Raw genomic sequence first — 19,965 nt, forward strand, 5'->3', positions numbered from 1 at the left:
TTTTGACTATAAAAATGCGATTTGGACCATAAAAATGTTCGAAAATTACTCATACATAAAGATCAGTGGACAAATATTAATATTCATTTTATGTTATGATTTTTTTTTTTTCTTGTCATGATGACAGGGGAGGCTCTGCCTCACCTGCCTCCCCTGACCGCACGTCCCTGGAGCAATGCCAGTCCTTGTCAGACAAACTATGATCTTCCTAAAAATCATATAGCAGTAAAAAATATCCACAGGGATTTTAGTCAAGCTCTACTAAAGCCTCACGGGTAAACTTTGTTAAGAAAGCAGCTCTGTAAATAGACCAGCCTGCTAACATGTACAGCCTGCTGTTGTGTACAAGACGCTGTTGATGCCATGTATCTATAGCAAGTTGTACATTAGGGCTCCCCTGGTCCCAGCAGCCAACCATTAGTCTGAGCTCTGTCACTTTGTCAAATCCCTCAGCGTTCCTTTGGCTTTCTGAGCGGATCCAAGCGAAGACCCTCTGACAGTAAGCGAACGCCTCCACTGCACACATCATTGATACTAATGGGGACCGAATGCTGGTGTAGGGTAGGAGGTATGGGGAGGAGAGTTTGTTGGTGTGTGTATTGGTGTACAAAGAAACCAAAGTCAGGATTACACAAGTGGAGCATGTGTAGTTGCTCTGCGGCACAGAGATCAATTCATGTCACTGCGGCAAATGGCATGACAACCAGTCTCCTCCCCATCACCATCTGCCTCTTCTGTGCCAATTTGTCACTGCACATCCAAGTGTGGCAGTGCCCTCATTTAACATTGAATAAGAGCACAACTTGGAAAGACAAAATACAGAGAAAAAGAAAAGAAATACTCAAGCCTTTAGGACAAGCAATGAAAAGGTCAAATGGAGTTTATCAGAGGGCAAAGAAGACAAAAAATATGCAATGACTCCAGTATGGACCACATATGACCAAGAACCTGAATTTAATTCTAAGCCAGGACTTTCTTCTCTCTCCGTTAAACTTCCCCATCTGTTTTTTTTCCTTTGTTGCAAGCTTTCATGCCAAAAACCCACATGAAATACATTTATCCTTAAAAAAAGGACCATGTAAGCATCACGTTCAAGTAGTTTTTTAAAAAAAACTGAAGTACTATAAGAATTCTGTCAATTATTCAACTTTGAATATCAAACAAATCTCGCAGGGTTGAGATATTAACAGAGAATTTAACTGTAAAATTGGGCACATGAAGGCAGAGGGCAGGATTTTTTCTAGGAGCTGTCCCAAGATCTGGTTTTGTAAACAAAGATCTTTTTTTTCCTGGCAGGAAAAAATATGGTGGGCCATGAACACATGTTTATACATACAAACTATGCTTCTTTCACAGTGACAAGGACATGGTGCCTGCATTATTAAGTGAGTGGGTGACAAGATATGAAAGCAATGTCCCTCAATCTTTCTGCCTCCGCTCCCCCCTCTCACGTATTTGGCACAATAAAACCTCTATTCAGCTCAATGGTCTGATCATGTTTCACGCTTGTGCACCCGCACTGACTGCCATTCTGTTCCATTCAACCTGCTTTGATACGTCTTTGTGTCATTGATAATGACAGGCACAAAATAATGACATCGAGCCCCTTCATGATGCCAGTGATACAGTTCAACACCAACACCTCATTCCTTTACACCAACCCTTTATCATCAGCTATCATGTATTATTTCCCTGCTGTCAGCAGAGTGCACTGCCAACTTTGTGGGCTTCTATTCACTTTGACTGATGCAGAATTCTCTAGATTGGTCCCGTGCTGCAAAGCCAGCCAAAAGAGGGATCACAGAACAGTGAAGCTTTGAAAAGAGGCATGAATAAAGAGAACCAGAGCTGAATGTGAACATTCAATGAGGCAACTCACTGAAACTAAGAGATCATCAGGACAAAGCTCTTGCATGTCTGCAAATATTTGTGCACTTTTTTTATATATTTTTCTATTTGTGTCTTTATGTTTGTGTTAAACAGTTGTGCTTAAAAAATCTCAACTTCTTGACTTTTTGAAAAATAAACAAATAAAAATCATGTTCTGGTCTGCCAACACACATTGGGTGTAACAGGTCGCTAACTAGAGTGTTTCTTGCAATACTGTGGCTAATATGAGCCTCACATGGTGTGAACTCTAAAAAATAAATAAATGTGTTGCTAGTTTTTACATTTATCAGCAAGCACCAGAACTGTGTGAAATGTGACACATATATAAGAGCGATGCTCATAAACTATTCAGCTGATCTACATCTTTTTCATTTTCTGTCTCGGAAGAGGAATTCCTCTTCAGCTGGAATCCTTGAAATAATGTTAGCTTATTTCTTCCAAACAGAAAACTATATCTGACCTAAAATTTGAAGTCCCTTGAGGCAAATTTGTAATACTGAGCCATAATCAGAAAAGGACAAAAATCTAAATTTGAATCTGACAGCGAGTGTGTGGCTGTTTGCCAATGGTGCCATAAAGTTGTTACTCTTAATCAATAGCTGTGTTTGAGTGGTCTTGACACACTGATTATGGATTATTCAATAAAATATTTAACAAAGTCGCATAAAGGAATCAAACCAAGTTACACAGTTGTCTGGTGCTTTAAATTAGCAAACGTTAATTTTTTTTTCTAATTCTTGATGTTCCTTTTAGAGAAGCTTTCTGAAGTTGCAGAGACACAGATACCAGGACCGCACAAAATATGAAGAGATATTCTACACATAAGTTCAAGTTGGAGGATGTGCAAAAAGCAAGCAAAAACATTTTGTATGTTGATGTAATGGAAAAAAAGAAACTCAAGTGATCTTACAATTTTGTCACGTCCTCTGATCCACCAACTGTGATCCTTCTGCTTCTCCAAGGAAGCACTTTCAGCGAATGCGTGAAAAACAAATATGGCGTGGTTGGTGGGACGTTAGAGGTAAAAAAAAAAGCCTCAGAGTGTCCCCCCCTCTGAAATCGTTCAGTCTTCACCAAACTTCCTGTGAGAGCAAACAAAAAACAGCATGAGAATGGACAACACAATAAGAACAGCTGCACTGCAAACACGCTGCTTAAAGACCCCAGGGGTCTGTCTCTTTTTTCTTAAATGGGGCCAGTGACCCACAGAGGCCTGATGGAGAGGGGCTTTATGTCCTCTCCATGTAATCTCCTCAGTCACTGTGCTGTCATAACATCACAGCTAACACAAGCACAGAGGCCATAAAGACAGCCAGATGTGCTGGGCTGTGCTGGGTTACAGGCACAACTTGGTGATGACAGTAAAAGAGCTGAGGATTTTTATGGTTGGGGAGGACTCTACAGTGAGATTTGAATTGATTTTATTTTCTCCTTTTCTGCATATTACAATGAATACATTCACTGAATCAGATAAAGTCTTGAAAAATGTATCCATACCAAGGAGGCCATGAGTTCATGATAATTTGATTCCCATGTCCAAAGCTCTGCCCACACTTTGTGTAACTCTATTGTCAGAACTCGTACCTTAGTCATAAGCAGCCAGTATTATAGCATGCCTACGCTTATGCAAAACAAGATACTTTGTCCGAAACTTGTGTTATGCATATGCATGTTGTTTTATGCAGAATAGCTAACCTAATATACTTTGGGACATCTGCAGCAATATTAAAACTACGCTCACAAAAATAAAACACCACGACCTGTGTGATAGAAAGGTGTAGGTGTACAGAAGATGTTGTGGATTCTCAGTCATTCACACCATGGTGATAATAGAAATAATTTTGAGAGCACAAAGTAAGTTAAGTTTTTTACCAAGGTTTCTGGGAGCCAAGAAAGAAGTCTAAGCACTTATGACTTGTAATTCCCCATAAACATACATATAAAAATATATTTTTTAAATTTGAAGCTTTCTTGTTCATTCTCAGATTTTTGCACATCGGTGTGCATTTTTTTTTTTTTTTTACTCTCAAAGGATTCATAAAGGACAGCTGAGTTGAGGCCCATGCTGCTCTGTTAGTTCACCACACCATCATTCCTCACCCAGCTCCCCCACCAGACAAGACAAACCACATCACACTCAGACACAGACATGACTAATGAACTTCCTGTATATCCATAATTGCAAATTCAACATTCCCCAAACACACACACTAAAGTAATTTACGAGGATCATGAATGAGTAATGGTAACTGGTCGATATATTTCTTGTAACTAAGCTTACTTTCGGAGAGACCAACTTCTAAAATCTGCATACATTTGCCAACAACCACAAGGTGCTCCAGTAAAGAGAAGGGGATGGACATCCTGACCGCAGAGCAATTCCTCACAACCTTAGCCATGGATAAAGCCTGTCCACTGACTAACTCACACAGCCCAGCAGATGAGCTGCTGTCTAAATCCCTCTTGAATGAGGCAGCTGACTGCAGCTGCTGTGAGCTCAACACCACTGCTCACTCCCATCATAGAACCATAAAGCCACTGAAGGTCTATAAATTCTTAACAACCTCAGCCCTCTGTAAATTAAGCAGAGCTGTGCGACAGCTTCAGCATGCTGGTTTGTGCCGATTTAACCTGTGTGGCAGCAAGAAGGGGAAGCGGTAATAAACTCTGAACACATGGCTGGCTAGTAAAAACGTTATGGCCACTGTGCCAAATGACAGCACGTCTTAGTCATGGGAAGGGGCCTGGCGGCATAAAGTGCGATGCTATCTTTTAAACACAAAGAGCAGAAGGCTCATTTATCCAAAACCTCTGACCACCCATTTCAAGCATCACAAAAAGTCACATGAAGGACAGGCCACTACTTCTTATCTTAGATTAGAGGAAGCAAACAGCACAAGGTTTGAATAAAAATGTTCACAACCACTTTAAAACTCATTGCCATAGGATACACAATACCCCCTATTGACTTTGATGATTCTAGCACTGTTTCAGAGCCAGTGCCTCATCTTGTACAAATCCTCTTTAAAACAGTCTTACACCCAACACACCTAATCCAAGTGCAGTACCAACTCTTCACTGGTTTAACTAAAGAAAAGTTCCAGTCAAAAGGCTAGAATAAGAATTATATCTGAGCAAATGTAGCTTGTGGTCTGCCTGAACCAAATAAGAATAAATAAGAGAACTTCAACACGGATAAGAAATTGAAACATCAAAGGAACTTCATTATCATCTAGAAAAACAAAACAAACAAACAAAAAAAAAAGAATTATGGGTAGAGGTCAGCAGTGGTGATTTACTCATGCCAATGTTAGCTTCTGAAATGACCAAAGAAAAGCCAGCACTCTTAAGCAAGCAGTCTGCAGAGACAAAATGAGATAACTATACATTTGACTTGGACAGTAGCTTCCGAGTCTCACTCAGATACCCACTCACTGTAAAACATGCTAACAAATTGTGACTATTGATTGAAATAGAAGTCACAAACACAAAACAGCACTGTTAAAAACCTGAGCCATTATGACTCATGAAGAGACACTATTCTGTTCACTGTGGTCTTCAATAATAATAAAAAAAAAAAAATCTGGTTACACAGCAAAGAAGTTTAAGCATATGGTTGTTAAAAGACTGAACCTGTAGAGTACTGGGACTGGAACCAGTTCTTTGTTCTTGTTCAAAATCAAGTGCACAAATTTCTTCTCTAATCATGCATCTTACAGTGGTCTCTTATTTGTTTTTAAAATGAAGCACTGACTCAATTTATGTACAATATTTTGTTGCAGAAATTCAAACGAAAGCCAAGAGAAATTCTCAAAATGTGCTTATTTTCTCAAAATAACAGTTCAAAATCTAAGAGATTCAGTATTTTTCTTGTTCATAAGCAATGAAAGTCTACTTTGAAAATACAAAACTTTGTTAGCTGTCAAACAAGGAGGGTTCATCTTGTCACACATATAAAACAAATCTGGACATTACAACATAGGATAATTGGATTTTCATTAGAGAGACTAATATGGTTTATTGTCCACTTCAGACCACCTAAAAAAGACAGCTTGTTTTTAAAAACAACATGTGGACTGGATAATCAACCTGATTAAGAGCTACTGGCACAGAGGTTAGCTAAATTAGGGTCAGCAGATTCAACTAAAGAGGACACCGGATGAGGATGGCCTTGTGTTTATGTCTTGGACATTTTGCAGTGATTCTCTGCTCCAGCTTTTAACAGAGTGGGCACAATATTGATTATAGCAAATGAGATCAGCAGGTGGGGTTATTATGAAGCTCTGTAACTTCAGCTGCAGAATCTATTAGATTAGGCGCTCATACTGCATAGGAGATGAAGGATAATGTTCCTGTGATTGTTTCATTGCCACACTACAATCATTGTGTCCCTGTGTTAGTGGCATTCTATAACTTCTAATCTCATTTTCTAGAAATAGTCCCACAGAGGGGCCCCTTATCCTGCCAAAATAGTTTTGAAGTGAGCCCCATTTACCTAATGAGCTTTTTGGAGCCCTACGTTCCCATTAACACCTCTCAAACAATCGCTCTTCTCTTTCAAACATGCACCCTAAGCTTCCCTACAGACTTCATGCACCAAAAGATTAATGTCTCACTATTAGGATTTTTATATCAGTTTAATCTCTGGCTTTGAGCAAAGTTGGTAAAATCACTTCTTTTTCCAAATTACCTTAAATTCCACTAAACAAATTCATACAACCACAAACTAAAAACACCACATTCCCCATCTATACTTTCACAACTTAGGATATTTCCCCAAAGTCCTTGCGGTGCTCACTGGGTTGTGGTGGTGATCAATGGCCCCTGACCGTAGGCGTCGAGGGGGCCCTGGGCTCCTGAAATGGAGGTATTAATAATGCAAAGCCCAGGCCTGTCATATCCTCCATTAGCACAGAAGAGGCGGGAGGCCCAACGGCTGATTGATTACTAATTAGATTAATTGCCATCTTTAAGAAAAGGAAGAGAATGTAATAGACTGGGGCACCTGAACAGAGAGGGGAGAGAAGTCTGGTCAGCTGAAAAATCTCCAATGAGATTGTTGAAAATAGTATTTTTTCCCCACCAAATTAAGAACAATTTATTTTCTGAGATGTGTGCACAACATACAAGAATTCAATCAAGGCCAACCAACTGCCGATGACTTAAATAAGTCTAACAAACAAATAAGTCTAACAAATGACTAATTTCTCTAGAGGCCTTTCTTCACAATAAACCTGCCAAACGGCTGAGATGCACTGACCACACTGCTAAGTGAAAACGACAACGCTGTTATTTGCTGGTGTTTTCATTTGAGACAATTTCCCTCCTCCCATTCCCACATGTGACTTGTTTGCTATTGCTATCTGGAAAACAAAAGGTTAAGTGAAGTGGGGAGACTGAGCTCAATTTGATTGCCCTGCTATCCTGTATAGAAACCTAATAAAGAAAACACCCAAGCTGTGGAACACACATTTAGGTCTGTTTATGAGTAGAATAGACCTGGGCAACATGGTTGTGGTGAACACGCAATATAATTTACACTAATGAGTTCACAATGCAACTTCCCTGTGACTGAACTACAACTTTAAATTAACTTTTACAAAAACACTTTATTATCAGCAACACATAGAAACACAAACTGTTAAAACCCAATTGTAAAACATCTAAAAGAAAAGGTAGAGATTCTGACTGAACCTGGAAACAGAGTGTGATGCACAGACATGGCACAGGCATGCTCAAATAAGAATGTGGGTCTTTTATTTATTTAATTTTTTTAAAGGGTTAGCCCTGCGACAGACAAGCAGTTTATTGAGAAAGTACCTTAAAAGACAGTAACAGGTACTGAGGTTGTGAAAATTAAATTAGCACAGTTTGAATTGAATCATATTGCATTAAAACATTCTCAAATGTCTGTTTGAGGATGCAGCAGAGGCTGCAGATGGTTTCAAGACAAGTGTCTGGTCATTTAATGAAACTAAAGGAAACAAAACTTCCTGAATGAGCAATCTGCAAATGTATGAAATACAGACTGATTTGTTTGGGATTTAGAAAAAAACCGCAATGATAACTTAAAAGACTGACACTGACAAAGATAAATGCTTGTGGGATTGGTCTCATGATGGTCTAAAGGTGTGTTTTAGGTTCAGACTGGAACACAAAGCAGAACAAATGCCATAAAAAAAAGCTTAAAAAATTTGTACTGCAGATGAATCAATCTGGCAATACTGTGAACACATCTTTACGTCACAAATTTCCTCAGGATATAAGGTATCAACAAAGATGGACAAAGTGACTTAATTTACTTTCATTGTCCAAAATTGAAATCAAAATATCCGTTGTGTTTTTTGGAACCACAGTCTACGTTCTAGGGAGCGCATGTCCTTTTTGGCTTCAACTTCTAGCTTCTGGTCCTGCGTCTAGTTATATTACATGTTGATGAAAAGAACATGGTTCAGAAGAAAAAGCTCTGTCTTAAGACACAATTCTCAAATAAATAATAGGAAATGGATTCTTACATTTCAAGCCTTGAAGACATTGAATGCTTAAGCATCAAGTTACCCTACAGCTCACTCGACTTCAAGTTGATTTACTGTCAAAGGAAAAAAATGTATTCTGGACAATTGAGACAGAAGGTTTATGTTGTCAAAAGAACATCTAGCTTTTGCACCCAAACAAAAACAAAGTATGAAGGTTTTTTTCTTATTCAACACCATGTGTCTTTCAGAGTCACCCTTTAACAAGTAGTCACAAGCAGCAATTCTCATCTCTGGCCAGAGGTGCACAAGCCCATATTTTTTTAAATCACAAGGAAAAGATTTTAATAAAAGCACGCCAAGTGAGATTTTTAATGCATTTTAGTGTTATTTTTCTCATTGAATTGAGACTGAAATTGGTTTATCCACATTTTAAAATGATACTTTATTCATGAAACTATCACTTAATACTTAAAGTCACAATAAGAGCAAAAACAAGGTAAAAGTAATAGATTTACTTTTATTAATGCCATAATTATTGAAATACCAAATACGATTTTGCTTCCAGAAGGTCAGATATAATATTATCCTTGGTTTTAATTAAGAGTAAGTCACTGTCATAAATGTCCTCAGCATTTTCTTTCTACAAATAGTTGAAAAACATCACTTCATTTAAGCTAGATTTATACATTTGTACTCATGTAATGAAAGCGCTCTATCAACATCATCACTACAGCTTTATTGTAAAACCTGTTTTAATTCACAACAAGCAGCAAACCAACCATGTGTTTCGAAGTTTAACTGACGCATTGCTATGGATGCGCTCAACGCACACCCACTAAACATAAATAGTCTTGCACTATGACAGTATAATGAATTTCAAATGGGGAACTGCATCATTTGTTTGAGTCTGCCATATCACCAGCAGACCATGAGTCGTTTCTTGCTCTGCTGGTTCCAGCAAATCTTCAGAGACAACACTCCCACCATGCATTAGTGCGTTAAGTGCAATAGCTGACATTTTTGACTTTCAGAAAACAAAAGAAAATTTATTTCCAGCCTGTAGAAGACATGCCATTGGATGAACTTCAAAGTATAAAACATGTGAACTGAGTCATAATCTGTCATATACATGGTGATGGTTCCACCAACTGGACTGCCAGTGCTTCATTTAGCAAACATGAATCAAAGAGACATCTTTAGCAGCACGTTTGACCGTGTGAGGGTCTTCACACATCTTTGTCACAAATGAGTTTTTAAGGGGCTGTCAGCTTGAAGTGGAATGTTAGACCTAATAAATATTCCACTGCTTCAGCCTGCTGGGAGGCAGTTCTGAGACAGTCCCTCAAAACTGATCAAGTTCGTCTAACGCTTAGCTCCACTGCTGTAGCAGCAAATGTGTAAAGATGGAGCGTTGTTGGGCTGCCATCGCTGGAATCTGTTGGCACATCATCCCCAGGGACAATACAGCCAACACATTCATCCTCCCTCCAGAAACTGTCAAGAGCTGCCACTGACCTTTAAACGCCTTCATAAATTCTGCACAAAAACACAAAACTCAACTATTGATACTGTGAACGAAGGCATTATCCAGTATTTCAGTATTTAGAGGAGAGAATGCAAAGAAATTACTAAAATTTTTGTGGTCCAACTTTTAAATGTTGGCTTGCTGTTAAAAAAGGAATGAACACTAAGCTAAAAAAATCAAATATTACCATGATTTTTACCATTTTGGAGATTTCATCTACAAACTACAGTAACTGTGACGTCAGTTGATGTGTTTGTTTTTATGCCTCGAGTTCTGTCTGTTTCGATCTGTACCTGTTCTCTCCTTTCTTTAAGCCCTGTGCCACCTCCCACCTCCTCCTCACTGCCCCAGAGGCTCTCTGCAGTGACGGCACGCTGTGCTAATTGAAAGCGACCCTGACTCGTCCTTTTTCCAAACCACTCTGGCTGCTGCCCTGTTGTTTTCTCTCCGCTGGCGGTTGACAACTAGCCTTTCAGCTGTGATGCTCTGCTGTGTGAACTCTGGCCTCACTGTTGTGGCCTCTCACCGATTTCCCTCTGCAAACACAAGGGCAGGTCCAAAGCCATGTGGAGCAGAGGGAAACTGCACACTTGCACTTTTTCTTATTGCAGTATGACTCTTAAGTGAAGTACACATATTGTGAAAACTGTTTTACAAAAAAAAAATAGAGATCAGTCCTCAAAATCTTTAAAAAAATATATATTTTACTGCTTGCTAAAATCGATCCATAATGCTGCATAAATACAAGTCTGGAACTTAAATTTTAATGAAGATGCAAACAATCCCAAGTGATCTTGAACCTTGAACACAATCTACAAACTCTGAAGGACAAAAGCCCAAAAGCCAACCTAATAAATGAGCTACATGTGCTGCGCAGACAACATGATTAGATTATCCTCATACATAATTCCTTTATCAGAAAACAGTGATATTCCACTAAAACAAATTGCTTGTACCTGCAGTGTTTCAACAAAGGTGGGCTGCTTTTATCACCAGCACTGAGTAGGACTGGGGCCTATAATGTAATAGCCTAGCAGCATGCTCATAAATCACCTAAGGAGGCTATATGCCACATGCACTGACACTCCCAATCTGCCAACTTGTGTCTTTATTAAAGAGCGTATTATACTGAAAGGCGCCTTTTCCCCTGCAGTCATTCTGCAAGAATCCTTTACACTAATATTTATGAGAACACAAGGATGCATACACTTTCTTCTGCAGACACAAATAAAAGTTTCTGAATTTAGAGAGCTTGTGTCTCTGTGTGCACATGAACATTACTGAGGTGCAGACACCAATATTAGTTTTAATATCGTCTTACTCTTTGCTCACCATGACGTCAATAGTCAGTCTGAACTGTGTGTCATGCATCAGTTCAGATATATGAATGTCTATTTATATCCGATTTAACAAGTTAATCTCTTGGATATTATTGGTCAAGAGATACACACCAGAGTGAGCTAGGTGGGTTATGCTTTTGTTTGTTTCTTTTTTCCTCTCTTCTATTAACTTTGACAGCTAAATTGGAAAATGTCAGAAGCAAATGTCATGTGAACTGACAAAAAAAGTAATAAAGTGAGATGAGGCGTCAATAGGTTGTATATACCGTCAGAGAGGAAACATTCATCCAGCAAGAGTTCTTTGAGCCAAAGGTGCTCATTCTGTTTGTCATGAGGTAAATTTGTAGCTTTAAAAGCACTTTTAAATCTCCACCCAAAACTAAAACTAAAGATGAACCCAACAATTTTCTTTATGCATACCTGAGGAGCTTTTCTTTACGGGGACCAGTTTTTCAAAATGCCTCATAAATAACCACCTTTGAGTCTTTGTGGTTCAGGTATTAAAAGAGTAAAAGGGTTCTTGAGAAGCTGTCTTGCTCTCAGCAAGTCAAATAAGATTTATGGTGAAATGTGCGTTTTAACAGATTCTCCTAAACTTACTGGGATAATTATTAAAAATTAAAATTGACTACAAAGAAGACCTGGAAAAAAAAGAAAAACACACTCATCAGGCTTGAAGTAAATCATTGATTCAGTGTTAAGAAAACCTAAAGGATTTCAATATCAATTTTCATGATTACAACATACACATTAAAAAATCTTTATGAAATACATTTAGCTAAATAATTAAAAAAATTAATAAGTGCAAAAGAGAGAAAAGAACTGAGCTTTATTCAGAAAGACTTGATCATGCCCGGTCATCCACAACTGTCCTTTAAGGATATTATTTCAATTCTGTTGCCATCAGATTACAACTAAATTGATCACAAGCTAAATTCAGTTCTCAATTTGCTACCACTTACTCCTTTTTAGTTCATTTTAGTCGAGAATGTCATAGTCTGGTGAATATAAGAGTTTACTTCCACCTTCATCGGGGTGACAGTTTCTGCCCACTGAACAGGTTGACAAAGAAGTGTCAATGATGGCAACTAAAACGTTCTAAAACACAGCTCAAAAATGTTCAAATAATAGTATTTGGAGCAGCCAAACAAAATGAAAGAGCACTTCTGTCTGAAATAACAAAATAAATGCTGATGAGAAAAAATCAGACACAAGCCCTCACCTTTTCTCTAGGTCAATCTTCATATTTGTTCAGATTACATTTAGCTAACAATTTTCTCAATCACACCACGCTCGTCAGTGCATCATTGTCCACGGCAGCCAAAAGAATGTTGTTTATTGGCCTCTGCAAGATGTGCTGCTCCAGCATATGATAAACACATGAGATGAACAAAACTCCTTAAAGGAATTTAAGAGTCTGTCTGCTCACAGTTATGTGATTATTTGTGGCTGCTTAAAATTCTTAAAGCTGCCACTGTGTTTTCAACTAGAATCATGCAATTTGTGAACAGGAAAAACACCAAATGTCCTTCTCCTACTTGTTTTTTTTCCCTCCAAACACAAGATGTATTCCTCAGTAAACAACTACAGCAGAACACATCCTGCTGCTAAAAGACCGACGTGTAAACAACTTGCAAATTCACAGAACTGAAGTTGAAAGATGCAGGAGGAAGAACATTGAAGACGAAGATCGAACAAAAGGTTTTTGTCAGGGGTGGGTTTGGAATCGAACGGTCTCTGAGAAAGTCCTCACCAATAGAGCTGCTTATCATCGTCAACACAATGACCCTGTAAACTGAAAAAGTTTCTCATCTACATTTCTATGGAAGAAAATTGCCAAATTCAACGGAAAAATTGCCATGTGTACAAGGAATAACACTTTAAAAAAATTCTAAACACTAACACGTTCTCAAATGGTACCATATAGATCTGACCATATATACCATATATAAGACCAACAGATCTGTTCCACTGATAAGCTTGAAAAGTAACAAAGTATTTACAATAGTTAAGTCTTTCTTGGGAATATCGTTGAAAACATAAAAATATTACCCAAGTAAGAGAACTTGGCCTGTTACTTGGTAAAGATCTTGCAAACTATATGAAAAACTGTTAATAAAAAAAACATTTTTATACATATTCTTTAATATATTGGTGACCTTGTGGTCAGTGTTTTAGGTTTTTCAGCAATATGGTTTTGTATTACTAACATTGAATAAATCTGCAGAATGTTAAAAATTTTACCTTTACAATCATCACTGGAAGATGCATTACTGGAAGATAAGCACAGCAGACAGTTTGCATCCTTGAGTACAGCAGATATTATCAATCATCCAGACAAACCCGGGCACTAAAGATTAACGATGCAACACATCCTTCCTCTGACTTCTTTAACTGCCTTATTGTCGTCCCTCCCTGCACCACTCATCTTGTCCAAACCTGGCCAGCAGAGAATTAGTGGAGGGAGGGCGAGACAGCTGGGATCCTACTGCACACACTTTGTGTCCTGACAAAACAGATCAAACGCAGACTCACAGCAGTTGGAGCTGAGCTGCAGTTTGATATCTTTTGTGATGGGGAACATGCGACATGGAGAATCGCAGCGAAGGAGAGCGAGGCAGACAGGTAATCCAGGATTACAGCACCGACATGTCATTTTGTGGACGTGTTATTCCTGCTCGGTCGTCTTTTGTATGAAACGCAGGGCGCAACCCCATCTGTCTGCTCCAAACTCTCCTCTGGCATCTATCAATGGTGTACCGTGGACCAGCATAGACGACGAGATAATGAGCTGTCGTTGCCTTGTCAACGCTATCCCTTTGTTTTACTTCTGACACACACTTAAGCTCTCATTTGCCTGTTTCCAGATGTGATGAGCTCTTCAGTGAACCAAAAAAAAACTTTGTAGGGAATTTAATTCCCAATTATTTTGAAATACCCCCAACTGGCCATAACATGTGGAAAATAAAAAGTGTAGTGTGGTATTTGCTTCAGGCAGAATAAATTGAAATCCTCATAAGAAACAAAGAAACTGTTTCAAAGCAAAATCTGAATGTAAAACGTTAATAATAACTTCGAACATCTCTGATTGCCATGGCACATTATTAAACTAATGCCCTTGCTACTTGGCACCAAAATGACTACTCTGTTATGTTTTATTAACGCTAACTGTTGGGTTTAAGACATCACACGAGCTGCAGCAGCTTGGAAGGATCATTAACCATAAAACAGCAATGTAGAAAAGTCAGACAACAACTACAGCAATCTTTTTTAAAGTAAAAAAAATAAGGCATTTAAGGAATATGATGAAGTACAATGATGCACAACTGCTCAACTTAAGCAAAACACAAGAACAATCTGTCAACACAGGCCTTAAAGCCTGCTGGGGAGCTTTAAAAACATTCATAAGACATGACACATTACAATGTGAAGGAACAACGGCAAAATAAAAACTGAACAAAAACATGTTTGAAAAAAAAAAAAATGTGTATATCAGAATCTGTTGTTAAAATGTTTGATATCTAAACTATGTGAATATATTCTCCTAAACATTAACTGTTTTTGCACTTTTGGGTTAGTTGATTAGGCTAAATATACTTCATTTAATAAAAGCAGAACATCAATCAGGTGGAACATCTCTAAAATTAACTGCCAATTAATGTACTGTTATAAATATATATCTGAATTCCACACTGAAGCTGTTTAGTAAAATAAAAAAAAAGTTTAAATTACTTCACAACTCTTCTCTAATACAACACTTTAAAATTTAGTGTATTTTGCAATAAAATATTGCAATAATTATATTAAAAACTGCTACACCATTTACAAAAAACAAAATAAATACTTGTTTTAAATATCTTCTGTTTTAATCTTTATAAAAAAAAATACATGCATACATATAGTTTAAACTAAATTTAAGTTGCAGCTAAGTCAAGAGATAAGGAGATATGCGAATGTTATCGTTATTTCTTAGCAAAATACGGGAAATTGAGTTGAATTAAAAAAAAATAAAATGCTATGTTTGGATAAACCGATCCAATTTTTTGGTCAGACTTCTCCTTTGCCTCTTACCACTCCACAAATGTCAACATTCACTCGATTATTGCTTTTCTAATTCCCACTGTGGAATAGTCACTTTGGAACGACCCATGTATCTAAAACTGAGATGGTAAAAATCTTACTTATAATACAGATAAATATACCCCATAATGCTTTTTCGGTGGTTTTAACTATGTAATAATTTTACAGTCATCTGTGATGAGAGTTAAGTGTTACGAAGGTCACACTAAAGGACATTTTTTATATATTTTCACAAACCACTTCATATTCTACAGCCGTGATACTTACCCAGTGTAGTAAAGCCACAGATAAAAGTGACAAAGCCCGATTAGTCCAGTGTTTTATCCATGAGGGATTTGTGTTTCTGGTTTGAGTAAAAAGTGCCTCATTCTGTCGCTGGTGTTTGGTTTTAGGAAAAGTCACATTCTTTGTTCCCTATCTGTGTTTGCATCTCAGCTTTTCCTGTAGAGTAGCATTCTCACCCCCACTTGGGTGACAACGTGATGTCTGTCATGATGAGGCAACAATCTCAAACTAAAACTTCAGACACATCAGTATGTTTTTTTTTGTTTTGTTTTTTTTACAAGGTTCCTGTACTGACACTCAGAATTGCAATAGTGCCCGTTTTATTGGAGATGGTTTCACTTTGTTTACCTGTTCTGTTTTGACACTCTGCTAAGTCTTAGACTTATTAAAAAGCAGCGTTCATTTCCAAACAGCCATCCCCAATGTAAATGCAAGAAACTACCTTAAAAATAAATGTAAAGTTTTAATTGGGGTAGTCACTGTATATACTTGGGCATCTTACTTGAAAACAAATTGCACATTCAGACATGATTTAAGCTATCCCTAAAAAAATTGTTTAGTGTATTCAAAAATTTAAAATGTACACTAACCTGGCACAACATTATAAACACAGAGAAAGTGAAAGATATAAATGTTTATTTTATGTTGGCAGCAAAGGGAGGGACAAGTTAGATACTGTATACTTGAAGTTGATGTGTCAGAAGCAGAAACAAAGCAAGCATTGAAATATCAGCAACTTTGACCAGGGTCAAACTTTTATGGCTAGGCGGGTCTCAACTTCAGCTCTCAACGGATGTTCCCAGTCTTCAGTGGTAAGGAAGAGAATAGTACTAAACCAGATGATGCACATTGGGAGCAAAAGTTGGCTTGTGTTATCTGAATTAGACCAAATACTGTAGCTAAATTTGCTGAAAATGTCCTGACAGAAAGATGTCATATCACACAGAGCATCACTGTTTATTTTTTATGGGCCTACACAGCCACTGTGACATGCCAGGGTGCCCATGCTGATTTTTATTCTACCTGGTACACAAAATACTCAGAGACAATGACTGGTTTCATGAATTTCAGTTTTCTTGACTCCTTAGGGAGGGCTGGATTCAATCTTACCAGGCAAAAACATAAAAACAGCAGGCACTATGGAAGACGACAAGCCAACTAGTGAAGTGTGTTGCTTTGGAAGATCCTCCTCTGGGAATTCTTGGGTACTGCAATTCACATGAATGCGACTTTGACCTGTTCATCCCACCTAAACATTATTGTTGGTCAACTACAATCTGTAATAGAATTCTTCTTCCGACTGTTCCCTTTAGAAGTGTCCACAGTGGATCATCTGCCACCATTTCATCTTATTTCTAGCATTCTCCTCTGTCACACCAATAGTCTGCATATGATCCTTCTCTACATCTATATTTCCTCTATATGGGATTTTTCTCCTCCCTGGCAGCTACATATTCAACACCCATTGTCCAATATATCCACTAAATCCCTTATAGTGGATATGTTGAAATAGGAAAAAAAAGACAAATTACACTGCATATATTGCTTTAACTTTAAGAATACATTTCTAGCATTTGAACACAAGTATTTCTTTATCACTCTGCGTTACTACCCAAAAGACTATTTCAAACCATTTCTGTAATAAAATATTTTATAAAGCAGCTGCTAAAAAAGGCTAAAAGAAATACACAGCCCTTGCTGACATCTCGCAAAGCTTTTTTTTTTTTTTCCTCAGAGCACAGTCAAAAGCACAAAAGGTAACCTCTCACCTGGTTTTGTAAGAGGAGCTAAAAAAAAGCTGTTATGCATTATCCATGTAGAAAAAATCTGATTGAATATCAAAAGGATTCCAAAGTGGCTCACTTTCGGCAAAATAAGGAGAAATACAAATGAATGTACAAATGAATAGCAGTAAGAAGAAAAAAAAAAAGTTCAATAAAAGACTAACAACTTTGGCCTCACAAATGTTATAATTCACCACATCTGCACATTAGGAGTCTCTTTCCCAAAACCTCTCTTTACTTTGACCAATTTCCAGTTTAAATCATGACTGTGTTGACTAACTGTAAACCTTTTACAGTAAAAACATAATGCCAATCAAAGCCCTTACTTATAAACTCAATATGTCCTGTGCCAGATGCATGAGTCATGACGGTTAAATGAAGCAGTATTCCAACTCCGTTATGTTTTTTTTGCAGAGTTTGTTCATTATGAACTGAAGCTCAGCCCTATATCAACATGCTGCTTGGTGGTGGGGTAGGCCAGAAGGGACAGGAGGTTGTTTCTTACACCCACTGCCATGTCATGGCCTGCCATGGACCTGGCTTTGGAATAGAGACTCATAGAAATCACTGGGGCTTGGCTGGGTTTCACTCCTGCTCCGTTTGCTAATGGCTTTCCAAGGTTGGGGCTGCCATTTGTCAGCGTGACTGATGTCCACACTATAAGGATCAATCTCTTTCCATCATTCAACTCATCACCATCAGAGGAAAAGTACAGTGCAGCATGAATGTTCTCCCAGAATAAAGCTCACAACCAGAAAAAAAAAAAAAAGACCAAGCTTGAAGTTTCAAACTTGCAGGTCCTGTAGGGACTGTACACGAACTGAAAAATTAATGAAGAACAAAGAAAGCAAAAGCAGTGCATCAGACAGCAAAAAAACACAGAAATCATGACAGGCTGCTGATAGGTGGTTCACATTCCTGAAACATTTTTAGTAATCTATAAAAAAAGTCCTGTTTCCTTTCTTCCAGTTCATTAGATGATTCTTAGTGAAGCCTTGAAAACAGGACCCATAAAGAAAAATTTACATCTCTGGAGAAAAGGACAAAGTAAGCAATTCTCTCTTTGTGAGAAAGTGAAGAGAGTTAGGGAATAAGGTGCGGATTGTGAATATAGAGCAGCAAAAGTAGTGAAAATGGGATATGAAATAAAACCTTGTTAGGAAGCAACAGTGTGAAAGGAGCAGCCGAGTGAAGTTGGGGAGACTCAGGTGAGCCCTGCAGTGGGTCATTTTACAGTCTTGTAGGCTGAATCACAGTGACAGGTCAGCTTGAAGACTTGCTGCCAAAAGAAATCCTCAACAGAAAGAACAAGCTGCACATCAACACACAATCTCACACATAAAATAAAAACCATTACATTCGGACAACCTCTTCACTATAAAACAAATTTCCTTTTCAATCTGCCACATAATAACCCAGCCTCTGATTATTGATCTTTACCATGGCATGTCTTCACCTGGCGAACCCTTCTTCAGCTAAAAACAGAGAAAGTTACAGCTTCTGCGTCACTCTGAGCTGTAAATCCACCAACATACAACTGGCCTTCATATCCACTCTCACAGCTTAGGACACATTAGGACGTGAGGTGAGTGCATCCAGGGAAGGGAGTGTCTTGCTGACAACCAAAATAATTGGATCATCAAAAAAGACAACTTGAACTTATAGCCATCATTAGCGCAGTAACAAATCAATTAAAGCAAATCACAGCACTAAATGCCTGCGGGCCCAGAGAGGCAGAGAGACGTGATTACAATGTCTTTACTGCATTCATAACAAGTTTTGTTCAGTCGGGAGTCTGGCTGCTGAAATCTAACTGCAAAATGAAAGCACACACAATATGCACATGTATGGAATAATTAGTTAAAATTTGCTTTAATGGGCTCCACACACGGGGAGCGACGTCACTCCCTCGCAATTTATTTCCGATGGAACTTGTGCGATGAGGCAACAATCGAATGACCTCCTCCAGGCGAGAGACCGGCGAAATTCATGCATGTGAAATTTTGAGCTTGTACACGTAGTCGTGCACGCGCAAGCAGGCGACTAAAACCAGTCAGCGAGGGATTCATTGACTGACCAATGAGCGGAGAGTATGCTGCAGTCTGCAGCTACTTTCAACATGGAGGAAAGCATCATTTTAGCTGTGTTTGACTTTCCTATATTATATAACATTTCACGCAGTGATTATTGAGATGCACACAAGGCAGATGTATGGGAACTTGTTGGCACCGGGGTGAAATTGTCAAGTAAGTTTTCTTCGCTTTAAGATTTTAGTTGAAAAAAATGATGAAATGTAAACATGTCGGAAGCTAAAGTGACAAAGTTGCAGCAGTACTATTTACAGCACTCACTTGAATAACTCACATAGTTTTAAATTAGTTATTTAAAAGGGTTCAAGTTTGCAGTTGGATGGGTCCTGCTCAGAGTTGTTGTTAGCCTGACCCCTTTACGAGACTTTCTTCTTGATTATTCAAAATGAGATCACAAACACCTTTGTCTGCTGCATGTAAGATATTCACAGCTCATCAGTATTACATAAATCCCTACTAAGAAAAAAAAATAAAATCTATCCCTGTACCACTTGG

At 38.2% G+C, this 19,965-nt stretch overlaps 1 protein-coding gene across 7 annotated transcripts in view; it reads right to left on the bottom strand.

Moving 5' to 3' along the window:
- Nucleotides 1–19,965, bottom strand: part of sema6e (sema domain, transmembrane domain (TM), and cytoplasmic domain, (semaphorin) 6E) — a 147,335-nt gene that overhangs the window by 83,822 nt on the left and 43,548 nt on the right. For 5 of the 7 annotated variants that reach the window (XM_017428621.3, XM_017428620.3, XM_017428616.3 and 2 more), the window contains one exon: nucleotides 2,801–2,972. The exons of the other annotated variants lie outside the window; for them this stretch is intronic. The gene's annotated coding sequence lies outside the window, so the exon portion shown is untranslated. The remainder of the gene's footprint in view (nucleotides 1–2,800; nucleotides 2,973–19,965) is intronic. 7 annotated transcript variants of the gene reach the window in all.

Source organism: Kryptolebias marmoratus, linkage group LG16, assembly GCF_001649575.2.
Source record: "Kryptolebias marmoratus isolate JLee-2015 linkage group LG16, ASM164957v2, whole genome shotgun sequence".
Lineage (NCBI taxonomy): Eukaryota > Metazoa > Chordata > Actinopteri > Cyprinodontiformes > Rivulidae > Kryptolebias > Kryptolebias marmoratus.